This window comes from Solanum lycopersicum, chromosome 1 (assembly GCF_036512215.1).
Source record: "Solanum lycopersicum chromosome 1, SLM_r2.1".
NCBI classification, from domain to species: domain Eukaryota; kingdom Viridiplantae; phylum Streptophyta; class Magnoliopsida; order Solanales; family Solanaceae; genus Solanum; species Solanum lycopersicum.
The window spans coordinates 55,093,158-55,109,824 of NC_090800.1; the positions used below are offsets into that span (position 1 = coordinate 55,093,158).

The 16,667-nt window shown below is 28.9% G+C and overlaps 1 long non-coding RNA gene across 1 annotated transcript; it reads right to left on the reverse strand.

Annotated features, from left to right (window-relative positions):
* Nucleotides 1-1,558: 1,558 nt before the first annotated feature.
* Nucleotides 1,559-8,750, reverse strand: LOC138348494 (uncharacterized). The gene is made up of 2 exons (XR_011221110.1): nt 8,562-8,750; nt 1,559-2,370 (listed from the first exon to the last, which is right to left on the reverse strand). It is a non-coding gene; the product is annotated as an uncharacterized lncRNA (long non-coding RNA).
* Between the last annotated feature and the right edge of the window lie 7,917 nt (nt 8,751-16,667).

The window sequence follows — 16,667 nt, forward strand, 5'->3', positions numbered from 1 at the left end:
ATAATTAGTGCCGACAATGAGCCCATATTTTGATAACCCGTCCATATTTTAATGGATTGGATGATTGACTTTCTACATGGGTAAAATATAGTTTGATACTCATATTCAACCCATAAAAATATGAGTAAAATAAAGGTAAACTATGGATGAAATATGGATTAGTCAAATGGGTTAAACTTCTAACTTTTATTCACTCAAAATTCATGATATAACTAATATAAATTGTAACTCTTCCTTTTTCTATTCTTCTATAGAACTAATTTTTTTTCTCTATAATTGAAAAGGTGAAGTCTAAAATGTATGTTTTTTTTTTTTAATTATAATTGTATTATTATATTTGTTCAGTTTTATATAAGATGATAAATAATAGTGTAAAATAAGCAAATTGTGTATTAGTATTGACATTGCTTAAGCCTTAAAGTGCATTAATCATGTTTAAGTTATGCAAGTATTCATTTACTTTGACTTTTACAATATTTTTTTCTTATCATTACATAAATTTGTTTTATATTGAAAATTTTGGATTTTTTTTACTTTTATGATACAATAAAACTAAATGAAGCTTTTTCAATATTTTTCATCTAAAAAAAGACTAAAATGTTTGAATATTATTTACTCATATGGATAAATATGGCAAGACTTAAGTCATATGTAGCCCCTAAAAGTTGTTTGTATAATAAACTTACACACCTTAACAAACTTTATTTCCTATTAGACACTCCAATCTTAAAAAATAAGTATCTATTGAACATTTTTCTGACACTTAGGCATCATTTGTTTCCATTAACATTAAGATGTTTAAATCTTAATATACATCTGAATATTAAGATGTTTAAATCTTAATATACATCTGCATTAAGATCATGATTTTTTGATCTGAATACACATTTGAATAATAAGATATGTTCTTTAAATCTGAACATTAAATAATTAATGTTATTTGTTTTCAATATCTGGATGTGGAAGTAAAATTGAACATTATATTAAAAAAATATTATAAAAAATTTATTTCAACAAAATATATCACTTTTGATTAAAAAAATTCTAAAAGTTTTAATAATCATGATTCGAAGTATTATGTTTTCATTCAAAAACCTTGATAAACAACAATACACCAAAAACATTATTGCAACCAGTGTTCTTGACGCACATCAATACAACAAAATTATTAATACAAATAAAAATACTTCAAATGATTTATGAAAACTTGTCAGTTGGGAAAAAATGATGTTTGATTAAGAAAAGTGAGAAGGAAAGTTTTTAGTTATGAGATAAAAAGCACGCTCAAAGCAGAGAAACTATAATTTATTATTTGATAACTTATCAAATGAATCTGAATGTTGTTAAGAGTCTCCAGCAGATCTGATTCGTTCAAAACTCTTCAGACCCATTAAGAGGTTTTCTAAAAAATAAAACAAATGAACTTAATGGGTTGAATTTGAATCAGATTCAGTTCGAACCTAAAAATCAAACATACTTAATGGCTGAATCTAAATGATTAAGATACAAACATCCATTAAGTTCAAACAAATGAGGTCTTAGTCTAAAGAGAAAGTAAGTGTAATACGTGTGTATTGAATGTGACAAAATAACAAATCAAATGAAGACACATGATATTTAAATCTAAAATAATTACAAAAATAAATTTTGTACATAACAAAATCCTAGAAGAAAATACTTTAAACTTAAAAAATAAAAAATAAAATATACACCCCTAATAACACCCATCTCAAACCTTTTCATTTCTTATTTTCCCCTAACTTTTACATTGTCCACCATTGTTAACCCCCATTTAGAAAAATTAGAGGTTTAACATATTGTACTTATAAATATCATTTTTATTTTTCTTTGTGTCTTCTTTTTTATCTTATTAAAAAATCTATTCTTTCTTTGTTTATTTTAATTTTAAATTATTTCTTTTATTCTATTTGTAAGGAAGAAGGGGTTGTGAGTTGAGGCAGTGTGCGTGTCACAACCCAAACCGGGTTGCGATTGGCACCCACACTTACCCTCCTATGTGAGCGAACCAACCAATCTAACCTTAACATTTCAATATAATATCAACAGAAAGTAATGCGGAAGACTTAAACTCATTAAATAAGGACCAATTCATTAACTTCTAAAATTCAACACCTATTATTCCCCAAAATCTGGAAGTCATCATCACAAGAACATCTAGGATCAAACGACTAAACTAAGAGTATTCTAAAAGCTAAAAATACATAAGAAGTTAGTCCATGCCGGAAGTTCAAGGCATCAAGACTTGAAGAAGAAGATCCAGTCCAAGCTAGAAGCATTAGCTCACCCTGAATTTTCGATGTAGTAAGACTGGCTTGAATTACTGTTGAGTTGAAGACGATGGCACGTTTGCTGCACTCCACAAATAAACAAGAAGAGAACATAAAAGTAGGGGTCAGTACAAAACACGGGTACTGAGTAGATATCATCGGTCAACTCAAAATAGAAATCAATATATATACCAAGTAAGATCATAAAATCAACTATGATACTCAACATGTAGCAACAACAAATACTATATCATTAACAGTTACCATCAAGTTCACACATGAGGACTCAAGCCTCAATACCATACTCATTTGGGAATTATGTTCTTTAGATTGAGCATATTAACATCTTTCAAGATTCATTATCTTTATTTCTCTTGTGTTGGTACGTGACACTCCGCTCCCTCATATTCATTAATCCTCTTGTGTCGGTACGTGACACTCCGATCCCCTAAATCTACGTGTCGGTTCGTGACACCCGATCCCCTAAATCTACGTGTCGGTTCGTGACACCCGATCCCCTAAATCTACGTGTCGGTTCGTGACACCCGATCCCCTAAATCTACGTGTCGGTTCGTGACACCCGATCCCCTAATCTCATTCTATCAACTCATCAAGCCTTCTCCCTTACCAAGGCATCATCAATCTCATTACTTTAGTTCATCAAGCCTTTTCCCTTACCAAGGCTTCATCATTAAAAAGAGATTAGGTTTTTATCAAGATTTGGGATTCAATAACTTCATCATGCTTAATATAATCACAATTATATAATCACGTTCATGCATGCATACAATTAAGCACATAGCAGGGTTTACAATACTACCAATACATATCATTCTCTATTAAGAGTTTACTATGAAAGCATGAAAACCATAACCTACCTCCACCGAAGAATTGCGATCAACAAGCTATCTTCTCAAAATCCTTGCTATCCTCTTCGTTTCTCTCTCTCTCTACTTGTTCTCTTTCTTTTTCTGTTTTCTCTTTGTTCTTTCTATTTTTCTTATTCAAACCCTCTTTCTTTTACCCTAATTAGTATATAATTAAGAATAAAAGATGGCAATAAAGCCCCACTAATTAACTTAAGGTTACCTCTTTTAACCCCCAAGTAATTAGACTTATTAACATTAACGCACTAACTTTATAATTAAGGCAAGAATAGTCAAAAACGTCCCTTAAAACGTATCAAGAAATCCGACCCAGACTGGGATTGCGCAACCTGCGACGGCCCGTCGTGCCTGCGACGATCCGTCTTGCAGGTCGTCGCAAGGGTCAGAGACTCAATTTCCACTGAATAATCTGTGACGGACCGTCACGCCTGTGACGGTCCGTCACGCCTGTGACGGTCCGTCCTGCCATTCCGTTACGAAGTTCAGAGAGTCGATTTTCAGTACCCAATTTCAGATTTTCTAAGTGTTTTGAAACGAGACCCTGCGACGGTCCGTCGTGCCCATGACGGTCCGTCGTGGGGTCTGTCTCTTCTGCCACTTTTTCCAGAATTGAAGTCTGCTACTCAAAACGACTAAACAGGTCGTTAAAGTGCGTGGGAAGAGGGAAAAAGAAAGAGAGAAAATATTTGAATAATGCTCTTTTTTTCAACAAAGAAGCTATAGATTGTCTCCATTTTTTTATACAAAATATATATAATAATCTCCATTTTATCCAATAAAGAATCAATGATCTCCATCTTTTTCTGGAAGAACGACGACAAAAGTAGATGATAATAAGAAATTAAAAAATTTATTGATATGTGATTCACTCTAATATTTTCACCTTTCAGAGTGATGTTATATTTTGCATGCATATTAATAAAATAATTTACATAAATAATAATAGCATGATACATAAGTGTATCAATTGCGCTATGACATGGTGTTATCTAACCATTTTAATGATATCCAAATTTATATTTATGTTACGCGAATTTACAAACATTGGGATACTATTCAATGAAAGCGCTTTACAATCTTTTAAATCCTTCAGGAATTTTCATATAATATTTACATTGTAGCTAAATATGATAATCATTCATCATGCGTATACTAGTTTTTCATATATTGTCACACTAATAGAAACTTCATTTCATCTATCTTAGGAGTATACATCTCCGTACAATAATGTCAGGACTTTTGCAAAAAGTTTTTATTTTTTAATACACAAGCCGTACTTTACATTTTACGATTTTATTTAACACAAAATAATTCGTTTGTACACCACTGACATTATATTTTGATATATGGACAATAACTCCAAAATATCACTTTTACAAGTGAAATAAATTTATTTGAATTGTATTTTCTTTGGCCAACAATTTATCTTTCCTTTCGATAAATTTAATATAAAGATCCTCGTCACGGTTTCTAATTTTGAGCGCTACATTATATTAAAGAAATTATCGATGATTTATTTGATATCGATTCTAATTTGACATAACATATCAAACTCTATTTATTTTTTATTTTTATCAGGTACCTGAATCTTTGCCAAAATTTTATAAAGTGTTATGTCATGGTGCTTTTACTTGCCCCATTATTATGACCATCTTTATCATATGATCCTCTTCTTCTTTAAGATATTACATCTTTCGAATAGATTAATCTATCACGCTTCAGGCATTTCATAAATTATATCTTTCAATGATTTTTCTTTGGAGCAATTAGGACTAAATTTTATCATATGATCAGCGAATATGTCTGACAATTGACTTAAGTTATATTTTCAACGAGGATCATATCAATGATATGTTATTACACATAAACTTATTTTTAAGTTGCTTATCATCTCCTCCTAATGTTAGAGAATCTAACATTCACCTAACTTTATGTGGGAACTCATCTTTTTGCATTTGTATAGTGGTGGAGCAATTGAATAATATATCACACATTTAAATCTCTAAAAACCCTGAACCAATTATGATAGGGGATCCTTGTTGGATTGATGCATACACGTATTGTTATACTTTAAATTACACATCTCATATCAAATTTCTTTAAAGAGTTTTATTCTCGTAATCAATGGTTTAGCTATAATTGGAGGCATATAACTTTTGCTTAAACCACTTGTATATATACCAACATTATCAATATATTTTTATAATTTGAAATGTGCTCTTGATTTACCAACTTGAGCAAACAACCTTTGCAAAAATCAAATTGCAAGTTGATAATAAAGCACATGTGACCATGACATAGATGCATCTATATAATAACAAATGATCCACATGGTAGGTGAACAGATTCATATTCACCTTTTATACTTTCAAAATTCATGAAATATAATCTCAACCTTAGCTGGTACAACAATAATTTTATCATGAGAACAAACAACTCCAGAGAATTCTTAAAGAATTTATTATTTCTTCAATATATATAACCACACGAAGTCTCATTTATTTTTGTATCATATTTGAATCGGTATGGTCATCAACCGATCATGTCAAGTGATATTTATTTTAGTAAACTTCTAATTCATTTTGCATGTGATTTCATCATCATACCCATAATTAGTTACTACAAATAATATGAAAATAGATAATTGTTCACATTTATATCCACTTTAATTGTAGTAATATGAAGATCTTAAATCTTTTCATATTTTATAGTCTAAATATTTTTTTTCTTTGACTATTTCTTTGAAACTTAAAAAGTTTCTTTCAAGAATTACTATAGTTTCAATATCATGAACAATTTTATTTCTTTGGGTAGTAGCACAATAGTTCACCGAAGCTCATAACTAATATTTGATACTACCACATATTTCATAATATTATTTGTGTGGTAAACATCTCTTTCAAGGAGAAATTTATATCATTATTGTCATGGTCTAAATTATTACAAGTAAAACTCGTTTCTTGATTTACTTTTGTTATTAGTATCTCCTTTCTTTTGTTTAGTATCTGAAAATATTATTTTTTGACTTACAAAGATACATAATCAATGACTTCTTTTTTGTGGTCAACTATTATTTTCTTCTTTTGCCATTCGATAGTCTATTACAAAATGTACCACAATATTTGTGATATACAAAGTTCAAAAAGTACTTGACCAATGACCATTTATATCAGCTAAAAATTTCTTTATTTCTCTCTAATCTCCCATAATGGTGAGTTATGCGTATCTAAAAAAATCATATATGAGTATATCCTTATTTATAATTTTCATCATCTCTTGGCATATTCAGTTTTTATGATATTTATCACAAGTCACATTCTCTTCAAGGAATTGACTATAATCATATATTCATGCTTCATAATTATTCCTTTTGTTTAGAAGTTCATTATCATGTTTTGAAATTTATCATATTCATGTGACACACCTTGAAATCACTTTTGAAAGTCAAGTTGGTCATCACTTTTTCACCATTTTATTTGATGGGGGATTTATAAACTTATTAAATTATTAGGTCTCATAGAAAACATGTTCCTAATGACATTTCATATCATTTGATGACAAAAATACCTTCACTCTTCAAATGACCATTTTGAGAACTCATAATGTTCTTTCTTTTATAATTTTCACTATGATGAGTATTATTATTTTGTCCATTCATGTCCGTATTCATATGTCAAATCATAAAATAATCAGTGGGACATACTACACAATTTTTAGCAAGAGCTTATGATTTGTTCGATCATCATTATATATCAAGATATATTGTATTGAGACTTTAACCTAATGTCTTATTCATACAAAATCGTATTAGGCCAAAATGTAAAGGGACATGAACCCAAAATCTTATCATGTGATGCATCGAAACTTTGATCGATGTTTTCACCCCTTTGATGCGGTAAAATTTAAATCCACCGCTTTACCACACTCAATAACATCATCTATAGTTCAAAATAAGATTCATTCTCGAACTTCTAAAATATTGTTACTTTGTTATTTATAGCACAAATAAATTTAGTCATAATAACACTTCAAAATATCATATACAATTATCATTATTGAAATAGAGTTGACCCTCATAGGTGGCTATGAATACTATTTTTAATTGAAAAGTTTTATGAATAATTCACTTTTTGAAACACTGAGAAATTTATTTCAACATTTAATTTTTCTAATTGTCAAATAAGAAATTCTTTTTCTTAAATTGCAATTCAAAGATAAAATAACTATAGGTAAAATTAATCGTCATAATAAATAAAATGATATCTCAAATTAAATTCAACTTATAAGGATAATTATTTGGCTCATTATATATATTTTTATCTTATTTCATGATTCAAGATATATCCAACCTTATTTGAAATTGTAAAGATTATTACTTAAAAATTGATATAATAATTCATAATAAAAATCCTTCTAACTTTTCAAGATTAAAAATCATTCAAATGCATATTTATAATAGGAAGAAAACTTAATATGTCAATCCTTTTTGAAACATAGTGTAAAAGGCAATGAAGTCTTCCTGAGGTGTTGAACTATTTTTAAATCAACTGAAATGACGCCTTCATGTTATAAACGAAATTTTAAACATGTGTCGATGGATATTTTATAAAAACAATATATATGTTCTAATATTTGCAAATAACTTGTCAATAATAATCTCACTTTGCCTTTTATAGATTAAATTAAAGTGAAAATCAAAGCTCAAATAATAAAATAATTTTAATATTATTACTATTATTAATTTTGTTTAGTTGAGCCAAAATAAATGGATATCTTCAGAAAAGATTTTCAGTTCAATTCGTTTTTTTTTCTCTCCACCCGGACCAACCCACCGACTCGGCTTCTTAGATTTAAGGTGATTTGTGTATCGACCCCAACAATACTATTGTTCCGTACCATTAGGGAAGAAGATCCGGGCAAGATATGCACCTCTTCAGGAATGAAAAAAAATCGATCTACTTTCATTTGGTATTTTGGCCTAAATTCCTTGACTCCTCGATACTCAATCAAATCCTCTTTTTTGATGACTGAATGCGTTTAGAGGAAATATACTTCTAAAGAGAATGAAAGAAAATCACAAATTTGAAAGTGAATATGTCATAGCTATTGCTAACTAAAAAGCGTATTTCAGTTAATTATATATTGTAAAATCATCGAAATCAAAGTTCATCCCATATAAACATTTGTTTACACTAATATATAACGACACCGTTAGTAATGCAAACATAAACATCTTTTGCATTGTACTAATAAGTTCTAAACAACTTTTTAACAACTCTTGTTAATAAATAAATGTTACGTTCAAATAAGAGATTCGAAAAGGAGATATTGTGACATAAAATTTTCTCACAATAAATGCTTTGTAAAATACATGTCTGATGCTTACCATATCGAAATATCTTCTCCAATTTTGCTACTCATCTCATGTATATTTTTGTGATAGATCAAGGACTTGTGCTGATAACATGTTATGAAATGATGATAATAAATTGAAATTAAGAAGAGTTTGAGATAGAGAGAGACAAGATAATAGTAGTTGTGACCTTTCTTTATTATTGAAATGTTTTTACTTCTTGTTCTTCCATATTACAAGAGGGGATATATATAGCTAATAAAACTTGGCCACAAAGTTACTTTACTTGGTCACAAAGTTTACTTGGATACAAACATTTTACTTGGACACAAAAGTATATTGTGTTGACATTCATTTTACAACAATGTGACATTTATCTTTTGTCTCTTTTTTACCCTTTTTCTTATATAAACTAATGCTCTTTTGTAAAAGTAGTTTACTTAATTAATTGCAAATAATTTTTTATCAATAGAGGAACATTTATAACAAAAACTGTTCACATACTAATTTATAAGGAGTATCTAATAATATCTATAACTCAAATCTTTGTAATTTCCACTCTTGATAAATCAATTTTCCATTTTTTTACCTTCTTCTAATTATAAATTTTAAAATAACAATTTTTAAAGAATATTTAAAGTCAATTTCTCTTCATTATTTAATTACATATGTATCTACATATAAAGTTAAAATGTTAGATAAAAATAAGATGACGTGGTACCTTCTTATCACCTCCAATTACATTTATCTTTTTTCTAAAAATTTTAGGATTTTCTTTATTTTCCTTTACCAGTGTGATATTTTAACAAATAATTTCAAAATCTTCTTTTCAAATAATTACTCAATAGTATTATTCTCTATAATTCACATTTTTTTTCTATCTAACTTTTATTTTTAATTGGTTCATAATATTTATGACTTCAAAATCTTTCACGTGGATAATTTCCTAAATTAATTAAAGTGCAAGTTATGTAGTTTTTCTTATTTTACTTAGTTGCTACAAGTAACAACTTTTAGGAGATTTTTTATTATATATATATATATATAAATTAAAGTGCAAGTTATGTAGTTTTTCTTATTATATATATATATGTGTGTGTGTGTGTGTGTGTGTTTTTATCCTTCAGTAAAAATAATTATAACGTTGCTATTTTTTTTTATCTGGAATGTTTGATTTCATATTAGAGTCATGCTATATTAAAAAAAGTTAACTGTAGTATATTATTAGTTGAATTATATAAATATGATATTCCTATTGAATTACTTGTGTATTATTGATATGATTTCTCAATATACTGAACTATATTTTGAAGTACTAATAACATACATAGTAAATTTTAAGTTGAAATATAATTTATTGGGTTCAACAACAACAACAACAACAACAATAATAATAATAATAATTTGTCTCAAAATATTTAAACAAAAAGATTATTCATAAATCTAATGAGTTATGCGCGAAGCGCAGATGTGTTTACTAGTATATATATAAAGAAAATCATAGAGAATGTTATTCGGCACCTCTCTATAACCTCCATTTATATTTGTCTTTTTTCTCAGTTTTTTGGCATTTTTTCCTTTTTAAATTAGTATATATATAAAGAAAAGCATAGAGAATGTTATTCGGCACCTCTCTATAACCTCCATTTATATTTGTTTTTTTTCTCAGTTTTTTGGCATTTTTTCCTTTTTAAATTAATATATTCTATTATAAAATCAAATTACTTAAATTATTGAAAAAAAATATTTAATTAATGGAGAACCATTTATACCAAAGATTATTCACATTCTTTTCTTCTTTGTTAGCCTCACTTTTATCATGAATCATACTCCTTCCGTTCCATTTTATATGTTATCTCTTTAAATAATTGAACTATAATATTTGTCATTTTATGAAATTCATGCATAAATTATCATATTGTGTCTATTTTACCCTTGATAGATTAATTAATAATCTTGAAAACATATTCATAATTTATTATAAGGTTCACTTAAGAAAACATTAAATAAGGGTAGAAGAGTAAAATTACATTATTTCTTAATGCAAGTGCAAAGTAAAAAAATGACATATAAAATGAGACAGAAAAAGTAAATGATAATATATTTTAATATGTTGAGTGTTTTTCTCTTTATTATTTAATTTATTTACGTGGAGTAATTACCCATGACCTACTTTTTAATTTTTATTTTTAATAATATTCAAGACTCATAATTTTCATGTCCAGAACCTTCAAAAATTAATTTGTGAGTTTATGTTGTGTCATGATATTCCTATATTTTGCCTATATAAATTCATATTTAGTTTCATGGAGATTCACATTCAAGATTGTCCTTTCCCTTCTTTATCATATTGTTTGTGAATTAACTAACACGTAAGATGAGAAATATTTCATTCCGAAGTCTTTCTTTTCATTTTCTATATTTTGCCTATCTAAAGTCATATTTAATTTCATTAAAATTCACATTGACATTTAGAAATATAATTCTCTTATTTATCATATTAGTTTATGAATTAACTAACATATAATAAAAAAAAATACATGAAAGGTAAGAAATATTTCATTCACAAGTCTCTTTTTATTTTTATATATTTGGATATGCTTTCTTAATATATTATTTATGTATTTATTATTATACTCCAAGCAAGTATGATTAAGATTAAGTCTTTGTAATAATGAACAATGTGTTGTTAGTATGTGATTATTCTCTTTAATAGTCAATTTGCTGGATATAATGTAGTTTGATTTCAATATGTGTGAGAATTCAAGAGATGGTTACTGTTTATTGTAATGTAATATATTGAAAAAAATCATTTACAAATATATTACATATAGTTTAAATTTCTTTTTTTTTCTTTTGGTATAATTATTTTCGATTGAAATGATATTTTATTTATTCTTAATTATGTGTTTTTTATTCAACTGATAGTATATAATGAAGAAGTTGACATATGGAGTACATAATATGATGACAGATTTACTTACAAAGAAAGATAGTAGATTAAAAGTAATTTTTAAACCATAATTAGAGATTATGTTTTACTAGAAATTTTGTTATTTTAACTTGTATTGGTGAGATAGTTACTTTTGCTTAGATGTTTTAAATTTTAGTTTGTATATGTAAACTAACTACATGTACTAACAATGCTACTCATTTGGTTCTTTACTATTCTATTTTTTTTTTTTACTATGAATCACAATTAATATAACTATTATTTAAATAATTAATAAATTATGATAATAATGAGCTTCAGTTTTATTATGTTTACAAGGAAATAATTTAAAATTAAAATATTAAATTATATGATGTCTTTTTATATGTATTACAATTTGTTTTTGTTACCATTCTTTTTTATATGAGATGTATTCATATTTTTTATTCAGGCACCTCATTTATTTATTTTTTCCATTATTGTAGTTCTATTACTTATTTTCACGTTTACTATTTATTTTTATAAATAAAATAATACATGATTATTAGTAAAATCATGTCTCTTCATTTTTCTCGCAGCTTCTACTCTTAAACATTGTTCAACTTTTTCATGTTTCTTTTTCACAATTTTTATGAATATTTTTATTAATGTTTAAAAAATCAAAAAATTAATAACAAAGACATAATGAAGAACTTCAATTTTCCTTTTTATGAATTTAGAACTTGTACAGGCGATCGTAAAAATATGTATACAATATATTTCAAATATGATTTCTATTTTATTTACTTCACCATGATAAATAATTTATTCTACTACGTACATATAAATAGTTTGCACTTAAAAGATGTAAAAAAAATCAATTTCATATATTTAAAAAAGATGAAAAAATATATCATATCGCATATAAAGTCAATATTATTTACATATCTGATACTAATGGCTATTATTTATCACGTTTCTTTAAAATCTTCATTACACTAAAGTTCATTTAATTGAATGAAAGATGAAAATATCAAAAAACTTCCATTAGTAATATAAATTTAACCAAATGGAAGATGAAAGGATAACAAAAAAAATTTTGTTGTAAAGAAAGCTCAGAATATAAGAAGAAAAAGACAAAAAGTATAAGATAGAGAGAATTTTCTTATTCAAGTATATCTTCCAAATGGTGAGTGATTCTCTATTTATAGTGTTAAGATATCACTCCAAAAGTCATCTAATTAATAGATATATAGTTATCTTGGAAGTTCTTATCACCTTGTAAGCACCTATACATGAACCCATTTAATAGTGGATAAATCTAATGGATAATTCACATATACTATACAATTGATTTACAACGCTCCCCCTTGGATATCCATATATTATGTGTCTCGTTAAAACCTTACTAGGAAAAACCCAGTGGGGAAAAGCCTAGTGAAGGAAAAAGAGTACACATATCTCATAATACGCTTTGAATGTTGCCTCGTTAAAAACCTTACCAGGAAAATCCAACTTGGGACAAAACTATAGTTAAGGAAAAGAGCACAATGCGTATTTCGCTCCCCCTGATGAAAACTTTACTTGATATCTCGGAGACGGCGCATCCAAATCTTGTATCTCAACTTCTCAAACGTTGATGTTGGCAATGCCTTAGTGAATAAATCAATACAATTATCACTTCAACGAATTTGTTGAACTTCTATCTCACCATTTTGTTGAAGACCATGCGTGAAAAAGAACTTTGGTGAGATATGCTTTGTTCGGTCTCCTTTGATGTATCCTCCTTTCAATTGAGTTACACATGCAGCATTATCTTCGTACATTGTGGTTAGTATATTCTTTTTCAAAGAAAACCCACACATTTCCTGAATATGATGAGTCATTGATCTCAACCAGACGCACTCTCGACTTGCTTCATGGATGACTATTATTTCTGCATGATTTGAAGAAGTGGTTACCAACGTTTGCTTCATTGATCGCCAAGATATTCCCGTGTCTCCACATGTAAACAAGTAGCCTATTTGTGATCGAGATTTATGCGGATCATATAAATACCCTGCATCTGCGTAACCAATCAGTTCTGACTTGGATTCATTGGAATAGAATAAACTCATGTCCATGGTCCCTCGAAGATATCGAAGTATGTGTTTAACACCATTCCAATGTCTTTTTGTTGGGGAGGAACTGAATCTTTCCAGTAGACTTACTGCAAAACTGATATCTGGTCGAGTATTGTTAGCAAGGTACATTAGTGTCCCGATCGCACTAAGATAAGGAGTTTCATCACCAAGAAGCTCTTCATCATTCTTTTGAGGTCGAAATGGATCTGTATTGATGTCAAGTGATCTTACCACCACTGGAGTACTCAATGGATGTGAGTCATCCATGTAAAAATGCTTTAGTATCTTTTCTGTGTACGTTGATTGATGAACAAGTATTTCATTTGACAAATTCTCAATCTGTAGGCCAAGACAAAATTTTGTCTTGCTGAGATCTTTCATTTCAAATTCTTTTTTCAGACACTCAACAACTTATAAAAGCTCTTTATGAGTGTCAATGATGTTCAAATCATTAACATACACAGCTATTATAACAAATTTAGACCCGACCATTTAATGAAAATGCAGGGACAAATCGGGTCATTTTTGTACCCTTTTTTTAACAAATATTCACTCAGATGATTGTACCACATCCTTCTTGATTGTTTCAATCAATACAGAGATTTCTGAAGCTTTATTGAACAAGTTTCTCTTGAATCTTTGTATGCTTCAGGCACTTTGAATGCTTCAGGAATTTTCATAAAAATTGTGGTCCAATGAGCCATATAGATAAGCTGTGACGACGTCCATTAGACGCATTTAAAGTTTTTCATGAACTGCCAGATTTATGAGATGTCTGAAGGTGATTGCATCTACCACTGGACAATATTCTCCATATAATCAATGTCAGGTCTTTGAGAAAAATCTTGAGCAACGAGTCGGGCCTTATATCTCACGACTTCACCTTTCTCATTTTTTTCGTACAAAAACCCATTTGTACCCCATTGGCTTGATACCTTCAGGTGTTCAGATTATTGATCCGAAAACTTCACGTTTTTTCTAGTGAAGCCAATTCAGCTTGAATTGCATCTTTCCATTTTGGCCAATCATTTCTCTGTCTACATTCGTGAACAGATTTTGGCTCAACATCTTCATTTTGTTGCATTATCTCAATAACAACATTATAGGCAAATATGTTGTCAATCACAACATTATTTTGGCTCCACAACTTTCTCGTCGAGACATAATTCATTGATATTTCATTGTTTTCAGAAGTTCGAAACTCCTCCTCATCATGTGTTATGACTTGGGTCTCATCTTGAGAAATTTCTTTCAACCCATGATCATCTTGATCATTTATTCCTTTTCTCTTTCGTGAATTTTTATCCTTGGAACCAATTGGTCTACCACGCTTCAAATATGGTCTAGACTCATTTGCCTTAACAATTTTTCCCATCGGAATATCTACTCGAACTGGAGCATTAACAGCTGGAATATGCAATTTAGTAATCCTTGGAAGATTAGTAAATGCATCTGGTAGCTGATTTGCAATGTTCTGTAAATAAATTATTCTTTGAAATTCTTGCTCAAATTGGTTTGTTCGAGGATCTAGATGAGATAGAGATGATGAATTCCAATCTATCTCTTTTCCCAACGACGTATGTTCTCCCTCTAATATTGGGTATACTGATTCATCAAAATGACAATCAACAAATCTTGCCTTAAATAAATCTCCAGTCATAGGCTCCAAATATTTTATGATTGAAGGAGATTCATACCCAACATATATCCCCAACCTTCTTTGGGGCCCCATCTTTGTGCGTTGTGGTGGAGCAATTGGGACATACACCGCACATCCAAAAATTCTAAGATGGGAAATGTTTGGATCTTGACCCAAAGTCAATTGTAATGGGGAGAATTCATGATAATTGGTCATCCTTATGTGCACAAGTGCTGCTGCATGAAATAGCATGCCCCCACATAGACACTTTGACTTTGTTCTCATTAGTAATGGTCTAGCTATCAATTGCAGACGTTTAATCAATGATTCTGCTAGACCGTTTTGAGTGTGAACATGCGTAACTGGATGTTCAACTGTTTTCCAGTAGACATCCAATAATAATTAAATGCCTGAGATATAAACTCACCAACATTATTTAGACGGATTGTCTTTATTGTATAGTCTGGAAATTGTGCTTTCAATCTTATTATTTGAGCAAGCAATCTCGCAAAAGCCATGTTGCGAGTTGATAATAAACACACATGTGACCATCTTGTAGAAGCATCTATTAAGACCATATAATATTTAAAGGGTCCACATGCAGGTTGAATTGATCCACATATATCACCCTGTATACGTTCCAGAAACGTAGGGGATTCAATTCCAACCTTAACTGTTGATGGTTTAATGATCAACTTTCCTTGAGAACAAGCAGCACAAAAGAATTCCTTTGATTAAAGGATATTTGGGATCTTTAAGGTGTGCCCATGTGAATTCTCAATGATTTTGCGCATCATATTAAATCCAGGATGGCCCAACCGGTCATGCCAAATGATAAAATCATTAAAAATAGTAAACCTTTTGTTTACTACGGCATGTGATTCAACTGTACTTATAATTGTATAGTACAACCCAAAAGAAAGTGCAGGTAATTTTTCATGCACAATTTTTTTCTCTACATTAATTGTAGTAATGTAAAGGTATTCAACCTTTCCTTCATTAGCCGTCTCAACATGATAGCCATTTTGGCGAATAACTTTAAAACTTGATAAGTTTCTTTGAGACTTACTATAATATAATTCACTATCAATGCTTAATATTGTTCCTCCAGGTAGTAATAAGGTCGCTCTTCCAGAGCCCTCAATTAATTTTGTACTACCTGATATTGTGTTGACATATGCCATTTTTATAACCAAATTAGAAAAGTATTTCTTTTCTTTTAATATTGTATGCGTTATAGCACTATCAAGAATGCATACATCTCTATTACTCATCTTGAATCCAACTGACAACTGGGGATTTCTATTATTTTTCATTAGAATAAAATACATTAGAGGAAGGAAGAAACAAAATTAACAACGAAAATTTAAATACTTCAACGTGAATAACATAATAATTAAAAAAACATAAATAAAATATTATGTAAAATATTAACAGACTTCATTCCCCAGCTAAAAGATCAAACA